The 23092-nt window shown below is 36.9% G+C and overlaps 1 long non-coding RNA gene across 1 annotated transcript in view; it reads right to left on the bottom strand.

Annotated features, from left to right (window-relative positions):
• The window catches only part of LOC123001451 (uncharacterized), a 76664-nt gene extending 55088 nt beyond the window's left edge, over positions 1-21576 (bottom strand). The window contains exons 1-2 of the long non-coding RNA XR_006410358.2: positions 13553-21576; positions 6856-7324 (exon numbers count right to left, since the gene is read on the bottom strand). This is a non-coding gene — a long non-coding RNA (uncharacterized LOC123001451). The remainder of the gene's footprint in view (positions 1-6855; positions 7325-13552) is intronic.
• Positions 21577-23092: the final 1516 nt, after the last annotated feature.

The raw sequence follows: 23092 nt of genomic DNA, 5'->3' as shown, positions 1-23092 counted from the left end.
TAAATTGCAAGAAGATGAGAAGGAAGGAAATGACAAAAGGAAGGAAAACCATGATTTAGTTATGGCTAATCTAAATTATTGGTATTTTTCAATTTAAGAAACTGCAGAGAAGATCAAACAAAAGGATGGGGAGGATATAAAACTGCAATTAATTTATATACCAAAAGAAGAGGAAAAGAGAGGGCTTTCTTAAATAACATTCATAATAATGAAGAGAAACCCTAGTAGTGTGGACTGTGCTTCATTTATTTATTCATTATTACAGTTGGAACGTGTTGAGCAGGCTCTTCACATAATGCATGTGCCCATGAGAGAGCTCAAAGTGTCACTTAACCATTCTGAACCTGCCAGTATCAACTGAAGTGGAAACTATCTCTGAGCATTGGGATTACTACTATTTATTGTTTCCCCTGTTCTAGGCACTGTGTAAGACCATTTATATTATATTTCATTGAATGCCTCTAACTGCACTGTGAAGCCAGCATACTAACAGATACAGTAGGTAAGAAAATTGAGGTTGAGAGAGGGCAACTCATCTAAGTTCCCAGGGCTAGTAAATAGAGGAGCCAAGGTTTTAACCTAAATCTAAGTTTCTCTGATGCAGAGCTTGTGGTTTCTACTATGCCATATTTTCTGTCACCTCCATCTTGCCCAAGAAGGTTTTTGTAGTTGGATGAGAGAACATTTTCTAAAGACATAGAAACCAAAGGCAGTTCTCTTAGCGGAGGAGGGCTAAATAAGAGAATTTAAGATGTCAACATGGAAAACAGAGAGTATATAATATGAGCACCAGGCCTGGTGCTTGGTGATCATAGATATTCAATGTATGATGATGATATTGCTGGAAGACAAGGAGGAGAGAGAAGGCAGGTTTAGGGTGAATGGATAAACAATTGGCCATGTAGAAAGATGTCTCTTATCCCCCCCCCCTTTTTTAAAGATTTTATTTATTTGACAGAGATAGAGCACAAGCAGGGGGACGTGCAGGCAGAGGGAGAAGCAGACTCCCCGCTGAAGAAGGAGCCTGAAGCAGGGCTTGATCCCAGGACCCTGGGATCATGACCTGAGCCAAAGGCAGATACTTAACTGACTGAACCACCCAGGTGCCCCTCTTTCTTTTCCTTTGAATGAAGTTTATAGGGGTGTGTGTAGAGTCATAATTTCAAAGGAATGAAGACAAGTATATATAACTAAGGTCATGCCAGAGATAGGGTTCCTATAGGTATGGAAAAGGAACATCAACATCTCAGGGTGGGAGGCACGATCTCCCAGACTCCCCAAATAGAGTGCATCCTTATCCCTTTAGTAATGATGCAACAAGGGCAAGGCATTTTAAAGATTTGAGATTTTAAAGGTTTAGGGTAGGTATATTCTTTATAATTGCTTGTTTTGACATTTATTTTTTTTTATTTTTAAATTTTATTTTGTTATATTAGTCACCATACAGTACATCCCCAGTTTTTGATGCAATGTTCCATGATTCATTGTTTGCATATAACACCCAGTGCACCATGCAATATGTGCCCTCCTTACTACCTATCACTGGCCTATACCAATCTCCCACTCCCCTCCCCTCTGAAGCCCTCAGTTTGTTTCCCAGAGTCCATAGTCTCATGGTTCATTCCCCCTTCTGTTTACCCCCCCGCCGCCTTTCTTCTTCCCTTTATTCTCCTACCGATCTTCCTACTTCTTATGTTCCATAAATGAGTGAAACCATATGATAATTGTCTTTCTCTGCTTGACTTATTTTGCTTAGCATTATCTCCTCCAGTCCCATCCATATTGCTGCAAATGTTGTGTAATCATTCTTTCTGATGGCTGAGTAATATTCCATTGTATATATGGACCACATCTTAATCCAGTCATCTGTTGAAGGGCATCCCGGCTCCTTCCACAATTTTGCTATTGTGGACAATGCTGCTAGGAACATTGGGGTTCATATGGCCCTTCTCTTCACTACGTCTGTATCTTTGGGGTAAATACCCAGTAATGCAATTGCTGGATCATAGGGTAGCTCAATTTTGAACTTTTTAAGGGACCTCCACACTATTTTCCAAAGTGGTGTACCAGCTTGCATTCCCACCAACAGTGAAAGAGGGATCCCCTTTCTCCACATCCTCTCCAACATTTGTTGTTTCCTGCCTTGTCAATTTTTGCCATTCTAACTGGCATAAGGTGGTATCTCAGTGTGGTTTGGATTTGAATTTCCCTGATGGCTAATGATTTTGAACATTTTTTCATGTGTCTGTTAGCCATTTGTATGTCTTCATTGTCTCACGTGTATTGAGTTTGAGAAGTTCTTTGTAGATCTTGGATCCTAGTCTTTTATCTGTACTGTCATTTGCAAATACCTTCTCCCATTCCGTGGGCTGCCTCTTGTAAACCTGCCTGTGTGTTAAGGTGTTTGCCAGGAAGAAGGTGATCGTCTGGTTTCTTATCTTCTCTCAAGCATATATAGATCATAGGAGCCTTTTCAACATTATGAATTTTTAGCATCATCTTGCAATAAGTTTTTCTTTTTTTTTTTCTTTCATGGCACACCAAAGGATTTCAGGGCACTCTCAATGCCCTTACACATATTTTGAGAGAAAAAGATAGACATTTGAATTTAGGGAAAACTTTAAATATTTAGAGATAATAGATTTTGATCACACAAGTTCTTGAGTGAACAACTTCTATATAAATAGTGTAGCTATAGAAAGAGGCCATCAAGCACAAAAGCCTAGGTAATATGAAATAGAAAACCAAATAAAGTTTTTTTAATATCACATTTCTTAAGGTAGCTTAACATGTTTTAACTATGCCTAAGCCTGTCTTATCAAAGCTACAACTAGAAAATTAGCTAAATTTCTTCAGTCTACATTTCAAATGTTTCAATGCAAACATTTCTGGTGTGCAACTTTCTTGTCTCTTTCCCTGATACACTGGTAGAAAATTGTATTTTTCAAAATATGTGTAAGTATTTCATGATTCCTTATTAAATAACAAACTAAGGCATCATTTTCACCTTTCCACAAGTAAAAAATAAATAACCATGAGCCTAAATTTGCTGACTATGGAACAGTATAAAAAAGAGGAAACCAAGTCATCATCCAAAGACAATAATTCTGTATATTTCCTACAGAGCTGTTTGTGTGTTTTGGGGAATGGAGTAGGGTGTTAAGCTTCAACCAGACTTTTTCTTAGGCTGCCAAGATCATGACATATACTGTTCTTGTCATTTCCTGGGACTATTGCCTTTAAGAGAAACATGGTCTAGAAAACTCACAGCAGTGCTCTACAATCTGTCTGCATTTCCCCAGAATGGAAAATATTCTTTCCACCCTACAAAGTAAGAACCCCTTTCTAGAAAACAAACAACGAATTTTTTATGTTATAAATAATACATACATTGACTTCAGACTGTCCAAATTTAATCTGCATGATTTTTGCCTACTCATAATTCATAGATTACTCCTTGTTGACCTAGCAACAACCTCTCACTTCCTATTTTGGGCCTGGTTCCCAGATTCCTGGTCTCATTTTTCTTTCTAAGATGCACCATGATATTATTTTCATATTTAAATCTAAAGATACCAGGAAGGTAGACAGAGGCTAATTATACCCTTTTCTGAAATAAGTTCCCATGTACCCCTAATTTTTTAATAAGTTTTATTTATTTAAGTAATCTCTACACCCAATGTGGGGCTTGAACTCATGACCCCAACATCAAGAGTTGCATGCTCTTCCAGCTGAGCCAGCCAAGTGCTGCCCTTGTATCCCTCTTTTTAAAGAATCCTTTAACTCCGACATTTAGCTGCACAGCCTTACTTTCAACAGTTATTTAGGCAGGTGTTAGTTTTCCTGGTTTCTTGCTCAACCTTATTTCTTATTTCCATAGCTCTTTTCTTGGATTTATGTTTCATTTGCTGGAGTATGTTCATAGGTGTTTGTGTGTGTGGGTGTGTACTTCTGAAAAATTGAGATTGGCTAGTTTTTGTATAATACCAATTAACAATGCCTCAGAACAGATGTTTTATGAAGTACACTTCAAAAAACAATGTATAAGTTTACCAAATTTATTTTGACTGAAAGTATTGAGATTTCTTAAACCAGATTTGATTTCATCATTAAAAGTTTTTGTGACCAAAGAATCCCCAGAAATATTGGTTCAAATGGGCCCCACACAACAGATGATTAGGAATATACATTTACCTTACTAGAGGACATTTCAGTCATACATTGTCCCCCTATCTTTTCACATTGCTGAGCTGTAGACAAATAATAGAAATAGGAAATTAAACATGTTTCACCTGAGGTTTTAAAGACAAATAAAAGAAAAACTTCCAGGATAAGCTGTAGGTTTGGTAGTATCTCCTGTACTCCATTCCCCCTTCTCTCCATAATGGGTAAATTAAATCATAGTTATGTATATAGGACAAGACTATAACACATCCTCTTCTTGTGAATCAATATGACCACTTTTACAATTTTGTATTAACAAAATTACTTTTGTTACCAATTTATGAAAAATAGAAAATAATATTTGGGTGAGAGCAAATGTAAGGAGTGAGACCAGAACTCTAAGCCAGAAAAGCAACACTATTCTGTAGTAAGACTTCCTAAATAAGTACTTTCCATTTACAACTACAAATTTATACTCGCCCCCACTCAACCCCGACTAAGTTATTGTATTCAAAATTCATTGGCAGAGATTTCAGTCTGTAGTATGAGGGTGTTTGAAGAAACCATAAAGACAATGAACCCTATTCTGGAAATATGGAGTCAAATTTAAAAGACAAATCTCTTATTGGACATTGATTACATTCGATTTTGCTGGAAATGGAAAATGAGCCTTCCCTTCATATCCCAGAGTAGCCTTGCCACACTTGCTGGAATTCCTGCTTGAAACTTGAAACTCAATTTGGTTTCAGTCTCCGCAATGAACACATATGGATACATAAATGGCTTCTAAGCCTTTTGATGTTCACCAAGCGGAAGGAGTGGGGAGCTGTTTCCTGGAAGAGTATGGGGCACCAGGGAGCATTAAGGAAAGAAACAATGGCAGAGGAAATGTCAGTCTTTTGCACTCATAATGTTTCTGTGAACAATACATTTCATGAGTTTTGGGGCCTTGAATGGACTTGTTACAGGTTCCAGTCCTGTTCCCACCACTGTCTTGGGGACCATACATAATAACTCTATGCTTTAGTTTTATACTTGAAAAAACAACCAACATTGTACCCACTTCCCCTAGTCACCTAATGGGGATACTGGATTGTTTTGATTAGAGACAATGTGAAAAGCGTTTTGGAACATTTGTAGTCAGAAGATCTATTAAAAGGTATGATTGTCTCAAGTCTTATTCTTTCCACCCTCCAGTTCCCCCCATTAATTATCTCCTTCTTAAGGATAGAAAATACTGGAGAAAGATAAAGAGCATAACAACCCTCCATATCTATACCCACCAGAAATAACCTGTGTTTAATTTTCATCATGTATCCTAACAGTCATATAAATATGTATACATATTTTGTTAAAGTACGAATTGAAATTTCGTAAATTATAACAAATGGTATTGAGTTTTTAACTAAGCACAGTTACACAAATAGAAGTCTGTTGTGGATTTTATTTCCCACAAAACTTTGTTTTTGTTAAACAACTCCCCAAATGTTCATTTTTTCTATCTTAAGGCACAGTGATACTTCACAAGTTTTTAAATGGATTTTGTACGATTCAAACATTTCACATGTATTATCAAGCATATACCATCCAAACCCTTGGATTGTTTCAAAGTTACAGAAAGAGAAATCACAATAATCTGGAGAATGCCTTACTCAGAAATTCATACATGAACAGTTCAACTGACAGGCCCCAGTCAGAATCTAATCTGCTTTTAAGCTTATTACCTTAGGACTTTCAATGCTGACTATGGTTGAATGTAACTAATAGACTAGCAATTATCTACGACCTGTAATTTCCAAAGAACTGTCTTAGAAACAGAAAGTATGAGCCGTGGTCCCTATACCCAAAAAGGAATCACTCCTCATCTTGTCATAGTTTTAGAGGTCCCTAAGCAGAATTATTCCATACCCCACCTCCATTTTGACACTCAGTTAATTAAACCATCCAGGAATGAGAGTTATTTAAATTTCAGGTGTTCTCAGATCTGGCTCAGTTCTTTCCATTTCCCTCATGGCTGTATTTAGAGCTGTACATCATTTCTAATCCCCCCTGCTTTTTTTTTTCTTTTTATTACTAATAATTACCAAAGTGTTTATTAGTTGAGCAGTAGGCTCTTGGTAATACTCTGTATTAGCATGTGCTTCGCACTCCAAAAAATATTATCTTAAATATTTAACCTTTACATCTAGCTCTTGAGATTGGTATTTCTGGTTAGTAGCTATTTGCCCTCAAAATCCCATCCCTCCCTTTTTTCTGGGCACATAGCCTCCCTGTTTGAGATTACATTTTGGAGCATTCCATGCTTTTACCCTCACATCCAGTTGCTGAGAACTTAGTCACATGACCAATGGACTGTGAGGGGAAGAGCCAAACCTCTGCATATCAGACTTTCTTAAAGAAAATTGTTCATCCTGGACTTCCTCTTTCCCCCTCCATTAGGCTGCCTGGATTTACTGAGACCCAGCTTTGTCCTTGTGAACATGGACCATGTCTTAGGAATGATCCAGCACCACGATGGAAGGTATATATGCTCCTCAATGGCTTAGCGGAACAACACTGCCCACCCAGCTTCCAAGGCCCACCTTAAAACATTTACATGAGAAGCAGAGAAACAAACCTCTAATTTAAGCCATTGTCTTTTTAAAAGCATTATATTTTGTGATCTCTTTCTTTCAGCAGCTTCGCCCTTACCTCAGCAAATGCAGAATTACTGGCTTCATTTTACCGATCAAGGAGGTGAAATTCATGGAGGTAAGTCACTCATGTCAGGATTTTCCACTCTCCCTTCTTACTCAGCAGAGCGTATTTCCACTGACAACAATGAGTCCCTCTAGAATGGGGACAGAAAAGAACCAACTGGGCCCAGGACCAGATCCAAGTCGAAACTCTCTTTAATCTCTCCATTTCTGGATCTCAAATGAGCACCCTTCTGTTTAACAGTTCTCCTCAAGAGGTCTGTTTTCTCCGAACAGCCTGTCCTCATTGTGAGAAGTTCCAAAAAGGGCTTGCAGGGTTGCAGGTTATGTGGCGTCACCCCAGCTCATCTCAACACCTCTGACAAAGGGCCGCAGAAGAAAGGATTCTTTCCGCGTGAGTTCTCATCAGTCTTTGCCTCTTAAGCAGTATGGTATTCCTTACAAAAGAAATCCATCATCTTGTTCTACAAATAAATATAATTATTACCAAATTTGTGTTCTGCTGACCTAATAACGCAGCCATAAAAAGATAATCTTCATGAAATAAATGAGTAGGCCTCCTCAAAAACCTTGAGAGTAAATCAAGACAAATGGGAAGCCAGCTGGAGGAAATCAAATGGGCAAAGCAGGTCCATTGGCCTGTGCTTGGGAAACTCAGCGGGAGGCATTACACATTTACACAAAGCAAGATCTGTGACCTCTGTCAGACTTTGAACTGAGCTAAATGCATGACTTATTTAAGAAGACCTGGTAGCTGAGAACTGGTTGAACTAAGAGTGTCAAGAGCAGTTCTGAAGAAGTTTTCTTATACTTTGCCTGTTTTCATGGGCCCTGAGGATTGCCAAACAGCCAGTGGCAGATGGTATGATTTTCATCTAGGTATGATTTTAAGTTATGTCAGGGATGGCATGACTGACTATTTCCCAAGAGTAGCTGGAAGAAGAAATTCTTGTAAAAACTGCCTGTGTTGTGTTGGGTAGCTATAAGACAGGCAAAAGATGAGCAGACCTTTGACAGGCTATTCCATATTAGGACAAGAACAGTCCTGGGCCAAACAGCCCTGAATGACTACAATACATATCTGTGGACACTCAGTTACAGGGTAAAAGCTCAAAAAGTGAACCGCAGCACCACCTGGAATGCGCACTTTAGGCAACATAATCTTGTATCCAGCAACACTATAGCCTATTCCAGAAAAGGCTGCCTTGCTGTTGTGAAGACAGATTTAGATATCACAGTTGATTCCATTTTGTCAGGGTTCATTAAGCCAAAAATAATTGTCTCCTTCGTTTTGGTCTTCTAAGAATGCTTCTGAAGTTGTAGTCCAAGCATGCAAGCACACACACACACACACACACACACACACACGCAGAGTAAATAGTGCCAGGAGTCTGATTTCCAGTAATGTCTGGCTAATATCCCCGGAGTCAGCCTCTCCTGATTTGTCACACAAAAAGATAAAAACTAACGAAAGCCACCAAAAACTTGAATTTTTAGAATCTGGGAGCTCTTATATCCAATTGCAAGATGGATAGAATTGGATTGAAAAATGCAGTTGAAAACCACTGCTGCCAGGACTTTGCAACACAGCAAGCTGCCCAGCCTGAAAAAAGCAGAGAAATCTCCACACCACTTGTCCTTTGGCTCAAAAACACCAGGGCTATACCAGTGAAAAAACTGAACAGCTGTCCCTCTCCTGCATGGGTGTACTGCCTGATAGAAGTAGTCAGAGAGCCTTCCGTGACTCACGAATACTCACTACCATGAATACAGCTCTTCTTATACAAATTAGAGACTGATGGTCCCAGAAAACAAGTTGAGAGAAGCAAGGTTTGCCAAATTTAGCAAATACCTCAGAGGGTGACCAGTTAAATTTGAAGTTTGCATAAACTACAAACAATATTCTAATATAACAGTGTCCCAAATAGGAAGTGGGGACTACAAATAATTTTTTTAGTCTAAGTACATACCAAATACTTGTGGGACAGACTTATGCTTAAAAATTATTTGTTGTTTATCTGAAATTGAACTTAACTGGGCATCTTGTACTTCATCTGGCAACTGAAGAAAGGGAGGGAGGAGTAAATAGCATTATCACATTGTGTATTGATCCCAGAGATAAAAGTGATGTAGGTTGAGGTAAAGACTCAAGAAACCCTTGTAACAATTCTAACTGGATGCTATAAACTTACATTCATTAAATCTGTTTGGGATATTAGCACCCAGGAAGGATAGTATGCCAGATCAGCCCAAGACAGACAGAACCACTATGACAAAGACTGCTTCTTAGAAACTGAAGGATTGGGCTAGAAGGAACATATATTGACCTGCCTTCTAGCTAGTTTATAGCTAGCTTCCCACAGACACTGAATGTCATGCTGGGAAATCCATATGCCTATCAGTTGACATTGAGTCTAACCACAGTTTGTTTCATTAAGAGTAAAGAAAGGAAAATAAAAGAAGGGAACATAGATTTCAGTACATGGGAAAGTAGCTACTATCCCAAGAACTTAAGAAAAGTATTTTTTATACTGCTTGACATAATCAGTAGTAGCAAAAAAATATGAAGTACAGGAAACAAGGGCCAGAAATCAAAAGGCAGCAATGAGAAGCTATGTATGTCAGATAAGGAAACTTTAGGATCTTAGAATTAAATATCATAGGAGTATTTGAATTTTCATTGGAGTCAGTGAAGGAATAAAAAATGTATAATGTTGAATCAGAGTTTAAATATGAGATGCTTTCTCAGAACTTATCAGAAAAAATCGAAGAATGAAGAGATGAAAAAAATGAGATGACAGCTAGAAAGGATCAAATTTCGAGAACAAACAAGCAATCTAAATTAATTAAAGAGAAAAAAATGCTTGCATCAGATTTGCCTTCTGCAACTCTAAATGCCAGAAGACAGAATGAAGAAGTATCTATAAAATTTTAGTAAATATTGGTCCACTGAAGACCACATTTACCTTAATTATCCTTCTTGTGTAAAATAAAAAAGATATTCTCACATATGAAAGATGCAGAAAATGTATCCATGTATACATTTCTTGAAAATAAATTTCATGGAGAAATTCAACATGTGTTCAAGAAAGTAATCAAATTAAGAATTCATATCTAAGCATGTCCTGGAGAAAGTGTCTTGATGCTTTCCATAATCATCCATCATCCCAAGAACACTGGTGGTGAAGCAGTGTGGTTCTCAAATGCATGAGGATTACGGAGTTGGGGGATGGGGGAGATACTTTACCACCGGCGATTAAGTCCCATTATAGATTAATTAAATCAGAAATTCAGAGCAGAAGGTATAGAAGAAGGCACTGAAAGTTTTAAAAGCTCCATATTTGATTTTCATATGTAGCCAGGGTTAAGACCCATCCCTTATTTATTTTTTTAAAGATTTTATTTATTTGAGAGCGTTTGTGCATTCACAAGAGAGAGAGACCATGAGTGGTGGAGGGGAAGAGTAGAGGGAGCAGGAGAAGCAGGCTGCTGGCTGAGCAGGACCCCTACCTGGGACTTGATCCCAGGACCTGGGATCATGACCTGACCTGAAGGTGGGTGCTTAACCAACTGAGCCACCCAGGCTCCCAGAGACCCATAGATTGAAGCTCAATCTATGTGGACTAAGTTTATTCATTTTACAAACTGCTGTGATCATAGTTGTGCAAGTAATAATAATAACACCCATCCCATGGATTTGTCATTAGCATAAAATTACAAAATGTAAGTGCCATTCACCACAGGAGGCTTATACAATTTCTAGCAACAGCCATGTTCTCATTGTCTTTTCTGGAAATGGAGTGTGCATGTGGTGTTTTGTTTTTCATGTTATCAAAAACAAGTGTCTTGTTGTCCTTTCTCCCACCAATCATTAAATTTGATATAGTTCCAAACACATTTCAGTTCTACAGGGAACAAATCTTGAAAGGACCTCTGAAATTTGGCCACTCTCATATCTTTTAAAGTAGATCTATTCTGCTGCTCTCCTCACTGAGTCCTTGGCGAAACCCACTTGACCCTAACACAACACAGCCCTGTTCCCTCCTGCCTCTGTATCTTTGCTCCTTGCTCCCTGGTTCACACACCTGCCATCCCCTCAAGGCCTAACTCATCTCTCATCTTCCCTGTTTTTTCCTGACAGCTCTAGCTCTCAGCGACTTTCCCTAGCACTTATGTCAACTTCGTCCTATTCCCCAATACCTACCTTATAAAATGGAGTTCTCTATTATTTATTACTTTGCATGTATTTGCCCTAGGTAAACTTTAATTTCCTGTGCATGGTGTAGGAAGAGAGAGTGATGTGGAAAGAATACTTAACAATGCACAAAAAAGTTCATGATAAGGTATTGAAATGAACAAAGGAACAGGATGCTAAAATTAATATGTATTATTGATTCAATAATGGAAAATTGCATAAGGCAAAGACTGGAAAAATAAACTAAGGAGCTGGCAGTGGTTATCTCTTAGTGGTTGGATCATGAGGCACTTTATGTTTTCTTCATTCTTTTCTCTATTTCCCATGAGCAATATTTATTCTATAATAAGTCACAACACATTTTCTAAAGAAAAAGAACTGTGATACAAAATGGCATATGCAACAGAATCAAACTTTCCAGAAAACATGTATCATAAAAATACAAGAGAAAAAGAATAACAAAAAATGTTAATATTTATACAAAAGAGGATATATGAGTGGTAAGTAGGCACATGAAAAATTTGCTGTGTCATTCTTTATGAAGAAAATGCAAATTAAAGCCACAATGAAATATCAGAACATGACTAAATTAAAATGTCTGACGAAACCTAATAATGGCCAAATGTGCATATATATATATTTCCACGTTGTCAGCAAAGCCTATAATAGAAGAAAATTGGCAATAAGCTATCTAACCCTACGGAAATTATCAGAAAATTATTGTATCACTTCAAAACAGGACATTTTACCGCCAACAGCAGTTATGTTTTGAGAGAATTTTAAATAATAAGTTAAAATCTTATAATATAGTATTGAGAAAATATGCCAAATGTCAACAACGGTTAATCTGTGGGTGTGCTAGCAGACAGCTAATTTTTTCTTCATGCTTTTCTAAATAGTATCCTATATTACTTATATTAGAAGAAAAATAAAAATTTTAATATAATAGCTTGTTTCTAGAATACAGGGACAATTATTTCAGCAAAAGAATTCATTCTTTATGAATCACTGACCCTTTTTGTTGTTTTGTGAATAACTTGGGTTTCTGGGGCAATAGCTTTTGTTGATCTATTTTGTATTTTTGGTTTAATTATTGGTCCATTTAATAGTCTGTATAGTAGTGGTACTCAAAATGTGATGCACATCTGTGGCCGTTCCTGGCTTCAAAAGTATTTTCGTAATACTAAGACATTATTTGCTTTTTATGTTGTGTTGACATTTGCACTGATGGTATAAAAACAGTAGTGGGCAAAACTCTTGGTGCCTTAGTAGGAATCGAGGAGGTGACCCCAAACTGTACCAGTTGTCTCTGTTTTTCTTTGCTACCACATACTCACTGTAAAAAAGAAAAAAAAAAAAAAGACAAAAATATTTACTTTAGAATGTCCTTGAGGAAGCAGTAAAAATGACTTTACTAAATACCAGTCCTTGAGTGCATGTGTTTTTAATGTTCTCTATGACACAATAGGAAATAAACCTAAAGCATACCAAGTATGATGAGTGCCTTAAGGACAAGCACTTGTGCTATTGATTGAATTCTAAGCTGCACTGTTACTTTTGTCATGCAACACCATTTTTACTTTGAAGAATGACTGACAAAGGGCTATGGTTATTCAGAGCTGTATATTGGACAGACATTCCCTTGAAAATGATCAAAGTGAGCCTGTTACTTCAAGGAAAACAACTGGTAGTATTTTAGTCAGTGATAAAATCTGAGCTTTCCAATGGAAGAATTTTGGGAAACTGGTATCCATCACTGTAAGCTTAACAGCTTCCCAATACTTAAAGACTTTTCTTATATAATCAATATCATATTATTGACTGTGATTTTTCTATGCTACATGATGAAATGGGTCAACATTTAGAAAAGCAACATAACTCACCTAGCCAGTATTTTCTAAATGACCATTACATGATGTTACAAAGGTATGCATGGGCAAAAGATCCATTCAAAGTGCAAGAGAGACCAATGGCCTTTGATCTAATAAAGTAGAAAGAGTTTACTGACAGTTTCATATTCCATACTGCAATTAACTTTTAAGAAGCTATTATTAAAATACTCCCCTTTTCAGCCATATTTGAATATAAAGTGGGATTTTCTTTAAAAATTTCAACAAAAATAACATATCACAACAGATTAAGTGCAGAAGCAGATAATTCAGTAAAGTTATTCACAATAAATCCCAGAGTTGGTTTATAAAGCTGTGAGTTTAGAAGCCCCTCAGGTACTGTTTGAGATGAATGAGAACAGCTATCAATTTTCTGGTACCTATATTCAACAGAACAAAAGAAACTGCCTTTTCTTACAAAATTATCTTAATGAGGCATTTTCTCTGTTTGCTTACCTATCAGAGGGAAAAAAATCATTTGTAAATATTTATTTTTTTGAAAATCATCCTAACCTCCACACCAAAAGTACATTATTCCGTGTATCAGTTAAGATTGTGTTTAGCAGTATAAATCCAAAATTACAGTGAAAGAGATCAATTTTCCTTACATAAAAAGAAGTTCAGAGAGGTCCTCCAAGGCTGGTGCCATGGTTCCACAATGTGGTCAGTGTTCTGGGCTTGTTACAGCTTTCTGCTTTGCCAACCTTAGCATAAGATTTTAATCTTCAAGCTTGCAGGATGGCTACTCTACCATCCATGCTCCAGGCAGGAAGAAGGAGGCAAGGGCACAGAGAACACTAGCAGCAATGAGTTTTGCATCTCATTGGCCAGAACGGTGTCACGTGACCACTCAGAGCTGAAAGAGAGGCTGGGAAATTGAGTTTTAACTCTTACTGTCCTGTGGCAGTGACAGGCAGGGGAGAAATGGATTTGAAAAACACGTTGGGTCAGTCAGTCCAAGTGTCTGGCTTTTGGAGTAATAATTGACATCCTTCAGGAAAAATCGAGGTAGGCATATACCTCCTCCTGGGTGAAGTAAATAGCAGTAGCACTGATAGAGTGGCCAAAGGTGATAGGAACTGCAAAGTATACTCTGCTGAAAAGTAGACAGTAAACGCAGAACTTGTATTCTTAAAAACAAGAAAGAAGAAAAAGAGCCCTCTAATTTTCCTTGCAGGAAAAAAAGATCATTTTAGGGTCAATAATCCAGTTACAGAGTAGCAAATTTAGCATCTGCCAACCTTCTTCATTATGCGGCCCACAACTGTAAGAAAGGTAAAAGAGAGAAACACCAGATGATGTTTGTGAGCCCATCCTTACTAGGAACAGTTGTCTGAAGATGCTATCACAGATTCACAGTCAGGAAGCCTCCATCCCTTCCACATTCACTCTTTATTAAGCACAACTATCTGTGTGTCTGGCTCTTTACAGTTGGGATAAAGCAATGAGTAAGCTATCATCTCGGGGAGCTCAACATTTCAGTGAAATTTGCTCTGAAGTTTTGCCCATTACTTTATCTACAGGATGTTGATGGACCAATTTATGTAAAACTCTATAGAAAATAGTTCGGACATCAAGATTTCTGCCTATATTTTATATACTTCTCAAGCTATAAAATACACTTTGCCCTACAATTAAGGCACTGAGTACATAATAAATGACTTAGTGACTCTTATTGGATAAGAGCCTGGAGATAATTTTCTTAAAGCCAAATTCTTAACAGATTGTGTTAAGTAGGAGGTAGAGAGGAAGGCAATATAACTTTGCTTAGAACAGGTTAATTATTATTCCTGCACCAGGAAGGAGATTGAGGAGCAAACATTAGATTGGAAGTTTCTTTTTGCTGAAAGAATTGACTAAAATTTATTTGTTTATATTTAGCCAAGTCATAATTTATTTAATCATTTCTATATCCTTGTTTCCAATTTCTCCTATTGTCAATGATATTGTAAAAAAGAAATCTTTGTGTGCTCTTCTGTGGTATATTATCTGGTATTCTTATTCATTTTATTTTTTATTGAAGTACAGTTGACACACAATGTTTACCTTAGTTTCATGTGTACAACATAGTGCTTCGACAAGTCTATATACATTATGCTATGTTCACCACAAGTGTAGCTACCATCTGAGAAGTGACAAAATTTTATCTTCTTTCAAAGATCGGAATATATAGATAAAACATAATATTTGAGGGTCAAATTGTGTGTGTGTATATATATATATAGTGCTTTATCATCTGATAAATTTTTATAAGTCTGGTTTTCACATTTTTTTTTTCTTTAAGCCAAAATTTATTTGGAGTGGCTATTAAACTCCTTGATGAGTTCTTCTGGCTTGGAGTCCGCTGTTAGTCCCAAATGAAACCAAATACCTACTCAGATCTTTTTAACAGTTTACCAAGATTAAATACTCCCAAACCATTACATTTTTGTGGGTCTGACATTCTAAATTCTGCTTTTAACCCTAGCAGATCTTTAATCTGGGGAGGAAGGGAGAAAGAAATTTCCGGGTTTATGTGACGATTAGGGGAAGTCAGAACAATAGATGTGCTTTAGCCATGCTTCTTTTAAACATCCAGCCTTCCCAACCCAAAGAGGCTCTCCAAGTAGTCGATTATGGTTCTTTATAACCTTGGGCCCAATGGTTTAGCATTCGGTGCTTTAAATAATTTATAGTAGTGGAATATCGCTGCATATTTGAATTTCTTTATTATGAAAATTATGTGTTTGTTTTTGGAAAAGGGGCAGATCAATTAAATATTTTATCGGAGAACCTTTATGAATATCAATTCTCTGCTTCGTTTTAAGTCTCGGCTGATAGGATTTCTGGGATGCCTGAACTATAGATAGAACTGAACCCTATAGATACTATGTTTTTTTCTTATCCGTACATATCTATGGCAAAGTTGAATTTATAAATTAGGCATGGTGAGAGAGTAACAACTATAACTAATGATAAAATAAAATAACAATATACTGTAAAAAAAGTTATGTGAATGTGGTCTCTGTATCTCAAAGTTCCTGATTATCCTGCACTAACCCTTCTCCTTGTGATGCTGTGGGATGATAAAATGCCTATATGATGAGGTACATTGAGGTAAATGATGCAGGCATTGTGCCTTAGCATTAAGCAAGGGTGTGTCATCAGAACTCATCTGCTTCCAGACCACAGTTGACTGTGGGTAACTGAAACCTCAAAAGTGAAACCAAAGATTAGGGGGACTATCGTATAAGGCAAAAGAGAAGGGGAGAAAAGCATAGTCCTGAAGTACAGAAGATGTGACCTTTGTCTGAATTCTGCCATCAAACATTAATCTCCCTTTGTTTTTTCATATAAAAAGTTAGGATATTGAAATAAAAGTTCTATAAGATTTTGTTTATTTCTAAAATTCCATAAATCTCCTCAGTATTATGGAGTGTTTTCTATTTATTGTTCATTTACCTTTAAATCTTTATAGGACATCTAGCATACCAATGTTGTCATGACATCATGGACTTCCTTACAGTTTACAAACTTACATATCACATATACTATTAGATTATTATTTATTATCTCTCTAGGCATATCTTCTGGGCAGATGTAATTATAAGGAGTAGAGCAGATTGTTTCATGAGAAATGCTTCCTTTGAACAAAGAGGAAGATTTGTACTTCTAAAATCTCTTCTGGTATTTTTTGTGCCTATTAAATCTAAAAGCACACTTAATATTATTAAAATTGTTCAGCTATTCATGAAATTAAAAGGAAGTTCCACCCTGAAGATTAGAAAGAGAATGTATAAATTTTGCACAAATCATACCAATGACACCGCCTGTTTCATTAGCTTCATATCAAAATACAAATTTATCCAGGACCTCCTTGAGGCAACATCTGCTGCTTGTTTACTTTGCTATTACCAGTTCTTTCAGGTTTCCTAAAACCTCCTTCTAGAGATAAACTTGATTTCATAGAACTCTAATTTCCAACACTGTAAAACAAGGCTTCCTTTGTTGAGTTCAGAGTCTACAGTACTTAGATTATGGAAGTGTGTTTTTAATGAAAAACTTCATAGGAGGTATTTGGATCGCTATTAATTTCAGAATATACCAGTGGGGACTCTTAGCATTTCCTCCTTCGTTGGTACTCGGCAAAGTTATTGTGATGGTTTTATTACTTCTATCATGCTTTATTATTTTTCTCCTGACTGTTCCTGAGTTTCAGACTAACATGTTTCTCACTCCCAACCCTCTCAGGTGATTAGACTTCGTAACTGCTCTCTGGGGCATCTTTATTTTAACAACTCTTGCAAGAAACACACACACACACAAACTCATCCACCAATACGAACATACAGGTGTCATTCCCTCACTTTCACAGTCTTTTCCATTTGTTAATATTACTCTATTCCTTCCATTTATTTATTTGGTAAACATTTATTGAGCACCTTTTATATATGGGGCCCTCTTAAATATTGTGGACGTAAAGGTAAATATTACATGCTTTTCCTTTAAGCAGAGTGCAGTCTAGTGGCTATGACAGACAAGTATTACAATGAGTCATGATTAGGTGCTAGAAGTGAGGTAAGTGCAAAGTGCAGATTTAAATCAACATTGGAAAGGTAGCTAGGAAAACACTTCTTAAATTGAAAATAAGAGTGAAGGCAGGGGGCTTTCACTACCACATTGTAGAGCTGGGACCAGGGATTCTCTTTATCCTCAAGGGAAGTCAGTTTAGTCTCCCACAGTGTGTGCACCCCATACACAAGTGACTATTAGAGCTTCCTAGCTGTGCCACACAGCTCATTCATTCTCATTCCTCAGATTCAGACCATTTATTCTCATTCCTCAGATAAAAATTCTACCTTCACTTTGGGACGCCTGACATCCGGTTACCACCTTCCAGCATCCTCCTCGATGCTGTTCATCAAGACCCTTGTCACCCCTCCACATTTATCAGGGACCTTAGCACTCTGATCATTTGATTTCTTGCTTCCATTTTCCCAGCCAATTTCAAGGTCAATGCAGACAACTTGTACTAACAATTTTTTTTTTTGCCTCTCCGTTTTCTTTCTTTCTATCCTTCCGAGCCTTTCTTGTCTTCTCTTGACTTGTGTCTGCCTAAACCGCAAAGGCTTATTAATTCATTCCCTTGAGCCCAAGTGTGTCTCTTGCAGCACCTGCCAAGGAAAACACACAGCTTAACTTTCTCTTTCTCAGCCTCACAGAAATCACTCTCAACCTCTACCGGCCAGGCTCCTCGATGCCTTAACTTGCTATTTTATTTATTAGTCTCAAAGGATGGCTGACTTTCAAATTCATAAGGAAACAGTGACCTTCAGACCAGCACTGTTTTGACTTCTTGACCTCCTTCAGCCACCATCTTTATGTACCGTAAACCATTCCCTTCCATTTGAGTGGGAAGAGAGACACCCACCGCTGGAGAAAGTTATTCTCTCTGCCTTCAGCTAGTTCTCATTTCCACCTATATCCTCAGTCACCTTCATCAATCACCTTTTCTCTCCCTACCAGGCTCTCATTTTCAGTATATTAACATAGTCAAGTTTCTCTCAACTGAAAAACCAAACCCCATTCTGATTGTGGTTCCCCCTTCTCCTTTCACACCTAAATATCCACAAAAAAAGCGGCATGTGCTCTTAGCTTCCACTTCCTCACCTATGCTTTATCAGTTTTTTATAAGATATTTTATATTATACATATAAATGATATGTAAAGGTAAGATGTAAATAAGATGTAAATGATAATTAAAATGTATCTACAATTCAGCTTAGGAAGTACAATATTACCGATGCCTTTAAAATAAGCTTGTATTACCATTCTTAATCCAACCCCAGCCCCCTGTAAAGGAATCATGATTTTTTGCTGCTTTTCATTTGTTTATAATTTATAGATACCTCAATAATATATGGTTTCATTTTATATGTTTTGATTTTATATAAAATCTATAATACTGTTAATATTTTTCTATGACTTGCTTTGTTTTTATTCCACATTAGTTTTGTGCAATTTATCTATTATGATAAACAGAGCAGCCGTGGTTCATAATGTGTTCTATCATGGGAATTTACTATAAATATCTGTTGTTGCTATTATTAGATTGAACCACATGAAATTATAGTTTTTATAGTTTAGAAAAATTTGATGTTCAGTATTTACTGTGGTTTATTCTATACAAAAAATTCTGCTGCAAACATTCTTGAACATGTCTTCCTATGCCATGTCTGAGTTTTTCTAGGCCAAGATCAAAGTGGAATTCATAGTTCCAACAGCAGAAGCTTCTCTGTATTTACTACATAATGTCAAATTATTTTTCAGATTTATTGTTCCAGTTAGTATTACCACCATCAGTGTTTAAATGGTCCCACTGTTTCACGTCCTTAACGTCACATGGTATAACAGGAAAAAAATTGCAAATCTGTTAGATATAAAATTACAGTTCATTGTTTTAAAAAAATTTTTATTAAGACTTTACTTTTTAAAAAAGATTTTGTTTGAGAGAGAGAGAGAGAGAGAGAGAGTGAGAGCATGAGCAGGGGGGAGGGGCGGAGAGAGAGGAAGAAGCAGATTGCCTGCTGAGCAGGGAGCCCAGGACCCTGGGATCATGACCTGACCTAAAGGCAGACATTTAACCGGTTGAGCCACCCAACCTCCCAGGACTTTACTTTTTCAGAGCAGTTTTAGGTTTGCAGTGAAACCAAGAGGAAGGTGCAGAGATTTCCCGTACACTCCCTATCTCCACACTTGCATACCCTCCCCCATTATTAATAACCCCCACCAGAGTGATACATTTGTTATAACTGATGAACATACATTGACACATCATAGTCACCCAAAGTCTATAGTTTACATTTTGGTTCACTCTTGGTGTTGTACATTCTGTGGTCCGGGCAAATGCATAATGACATGTATCTGTCATTACGGTGTCATTCAGAGTGTTTTCATTGTCCTGAAAACCCAGTCTTCTCTGCCTATTTGCCCCTTCTTTTTCCTAGCTCCTGGCAACTGCCAATCTTTTCACTGTCTCCATAGTTTTGCCTTTTCTAGAATGTCATATAGTTGGGACCAAACAGTATGTAGCCTTTTCAGATTGGCCTTTTTCCTTTAGTAATATGCATTTAAGTCTCCATTTTTTTTTTCGTGGCTCGATAGATCATTTCTTTTTAGTGCTAATATTCCATTGTCTGGATGTACCTCACTTTATCCATTCACCCACTGAAGGACATTTTGGTTGCTTTCAGGTTTGGGCAATTATGAATAAAGCTGCTGTGAACACCTGCCTGCAGGTTTTTTTTGTGGAAATAAGTTTTCACCTTATTTGGATAAATACAAAGGAGTGTGGTTGCTTGGAATGTACAGTAGGAGGTTGTTTAATTTTTTAAGAAACTGCTGCAATGTCTTCCAAAGTGGCTACAGTGGCTACACTATGTTGCATTCCAGGGAGCCATGAATGAGCCATTCTTGCCAGCACTTGGTGTAGACACTGTTCCAGATTTTGTCTGTTCTCATAGATGTGTATTGGTATCTCACTGTTTTACTTTGCATGTCCCTGATAGCATATGACGTGAGGCATCTTTTCATATGCTTATTTGACATCTGTATGTCTTCTTTGGTGAGAAGTCTGTTAAAACCTTTGGCCCATTTTAAATAGGGTTGTTTATTTTCTTACTGTTGAGTGATTAAGTCCCAGTGTTTTAGTGTCTTACGTCTCTGGACTGTGAACTTCGCAACGTGTCTGGTGTTTTTCTCCCTCACTTAGATGGGACAAGATGACTACAGCAGACTGGAGTTGGAATTTCCCTTCCCCCCACCGAGGTCCTCTGGCTTCTGATAATATCCCAGCAGGTCAGGCTCTGGTTAACTAGTTTCTCCTGAGGTAGGCCTTGTTAAGCAGAACACAGATGAACTGGTTTATTTTAAAATGGTTCCTTTTCTCCTCCCCCTGCCAGAGCACGATTTTTCTCTGATATTTATTGTGGGAACCTGGTCGAGCTCTGAGAAGTCAGTCTTACAGTATTTTTGTCTCCCGACCCCTTCACTGGGTTCCTGTAGGATTTTTACCTCAGAGGTGTCCACACTGAGTCTAACAACTCGTCAGTTACAACTCAGGCTTTATTACCCTGTCCCTGGTGCCCACGGTCGTTTCCACTAGTGAATCACTACTCAGGTAAGCAGCTACACCCTTTATTTTTCTGCCCCTCCAATCTTGGGCGCAACGGTTTCCCCTGTCCTCCCCTCTTTTATGGATCCAAGAAAAATTGTTGATTTTCCATTCTTTTCAGCTTTTTAATTGTTTTTGGGACTGAGTGGCATTGTCCAAGCTGCTTATGGGCAGAACTGGCTTTACTTACTCTGTTTTTTTGTTTTCCTGATTAGTAATGAGGTTGTATACTTTTCATACTTGAATTGGCTGTTTGTGTATTTATGTTCCCATTTTTCTACTTAAGAATTGTTTAATAAGGATTATCTATAAACTTTGGATGCTAATTGTTTTCAGTGGTACAGATTGCAAATGTATCTTTCCAATTGTGGCATATTTTTCCTCCTCGATTTTTAGGGTGTCTTTTGATAAACACCATAGCATTCTCGATGTTAATGGAATCCAATTGACCAATCCTTTTCTTTAGCTTTTGTTGTTGTGGTTTTTTTTTTGTTTGTTTCATTTTGTTTTTGGGGGGGTGTTTTTTTTTTTTTTTTTGGTGTGGTTTTTTTTGTTTGTTTTTGTTTCTGAGTAACTGTTTTATTTTATTGTTTTTCTTATCTTCAATTAACCAACATATAGTACATCATTAGTTTTTGATGTAGGTTACATGATTCATTAGTTGCATATAACACTCAGTGCTTTTGTTGTTATTAAAGAAATCCTTTCCTACTCCACAATCAGGAAAGTATGTTTCTGTGTTGCTAGGTAAACATTTTTAAGTTTGGACTTCAACAATTTTTAAATCCACTTAGAACTGATTTTTGAGCAATATAGTGAGTAGGAATCCATTTCCATTTTCAAAAACCATGGATACCAATTTTCAGGGCACTACCTATTGAGTAGTTCATCTTTTGCTCACACATCTCAATGCTGTATTTGCCCTCTATCAAGTTTGCTTATAAGCTTGTTTAATTCAGGGCCTGCTCTTCACTTCTACTGGTCTGTTTGTCTATTTCTGCACCAAAGAAGCCACGATATCTGTTAGGGCAAGTCTCTACACTTCATTTGTATCTTCTTGACTCTAACCCCTCTACTTAAATTGTCAAATCAGCCTTTTAAATTCCAAGGAAAATCCAGTTTAGAATTTGGAAGAAATTTCATGGACTCTGTATGTCAATTTTGGGAGAACTGACATATTTAAAACACTGAATCTTGTTATTTATGAATGTGTGTCTTTCTCAATTTAGGTATTTTAAAATATATTTCATTTCTCTTATAAGAGAGTTGACCATCTTTTGTTAAGGTAATTTCTAATTACCTCTGCTTGGTTCTACAAATTGTGTTCTCTGTTTCACTTGTGTGTATTGGTTTTGTATAGTCCCTGAAATAAGTTCTTTTATTAATTTGAATAGTTTGTTGCTTTCTCTTGGGTTTTTATTGAAGATAATCATGTCTTCTGCAAATGAGATTTTTTTCTATTTTTTATTCTTACATATTTTATTTCATTTTCATATTTTCATGTGCTTTCTGGATCTCCATTCAATGGTGAGAATGTATGGCAGTAGTGGGCATCTTTCTTTTATTCCTCTCTTTAAAGAGCATGATTTTACCATTTTACTAACGAGTATGATGTTTCCTATGGGAAGTTTATAGATACTCTTTGCCAGTTAGGAAAGTTTCCTTCAACTCCAAGTTTGCTGAGAATTTCTAATATGAGTGAACATTGTGTCTATGTTACTTGGAAAAAGGTGAGATGATTTTATGAGTTTTTATCGTTTTGTTGTTTATAGTAATAATTTTAAAAATGTTAACTAGACTTATTTTTTGGATAAAGCTAACTTATTAAGTTGTATTTGTGTGTTTTTAATATATTGCTGGATTTGTTTTGTCAATATGTTATGGGATTCTTGCATCTGTGTTTATTATAGAGACTGAAACTACAATTTTTCTTTTGAAACTTTCCTTATTGGATTTTGGAATCAAGATTATTATCTCATAAAACAAGTAAAAAGTG

The sequence above is a fragment of the Ursus arctos genome, unplaced genomic scaffold, assembly GCF_023065955.2.
Source record: "Ursus arctos isolate Adak ecotype North America unplaced genomic scaffold, UrsArc2.0 scaffold_3, whole genome shotgun sequence".
NCBI lineage: Eukaryota > Metazoa > Chordata > Mammalia > Carnivora > Ursidae > Ursus > Ursus arctos.
This window is presented reverse-complemented; position numbering and strand designations above follow the sequence as displayed.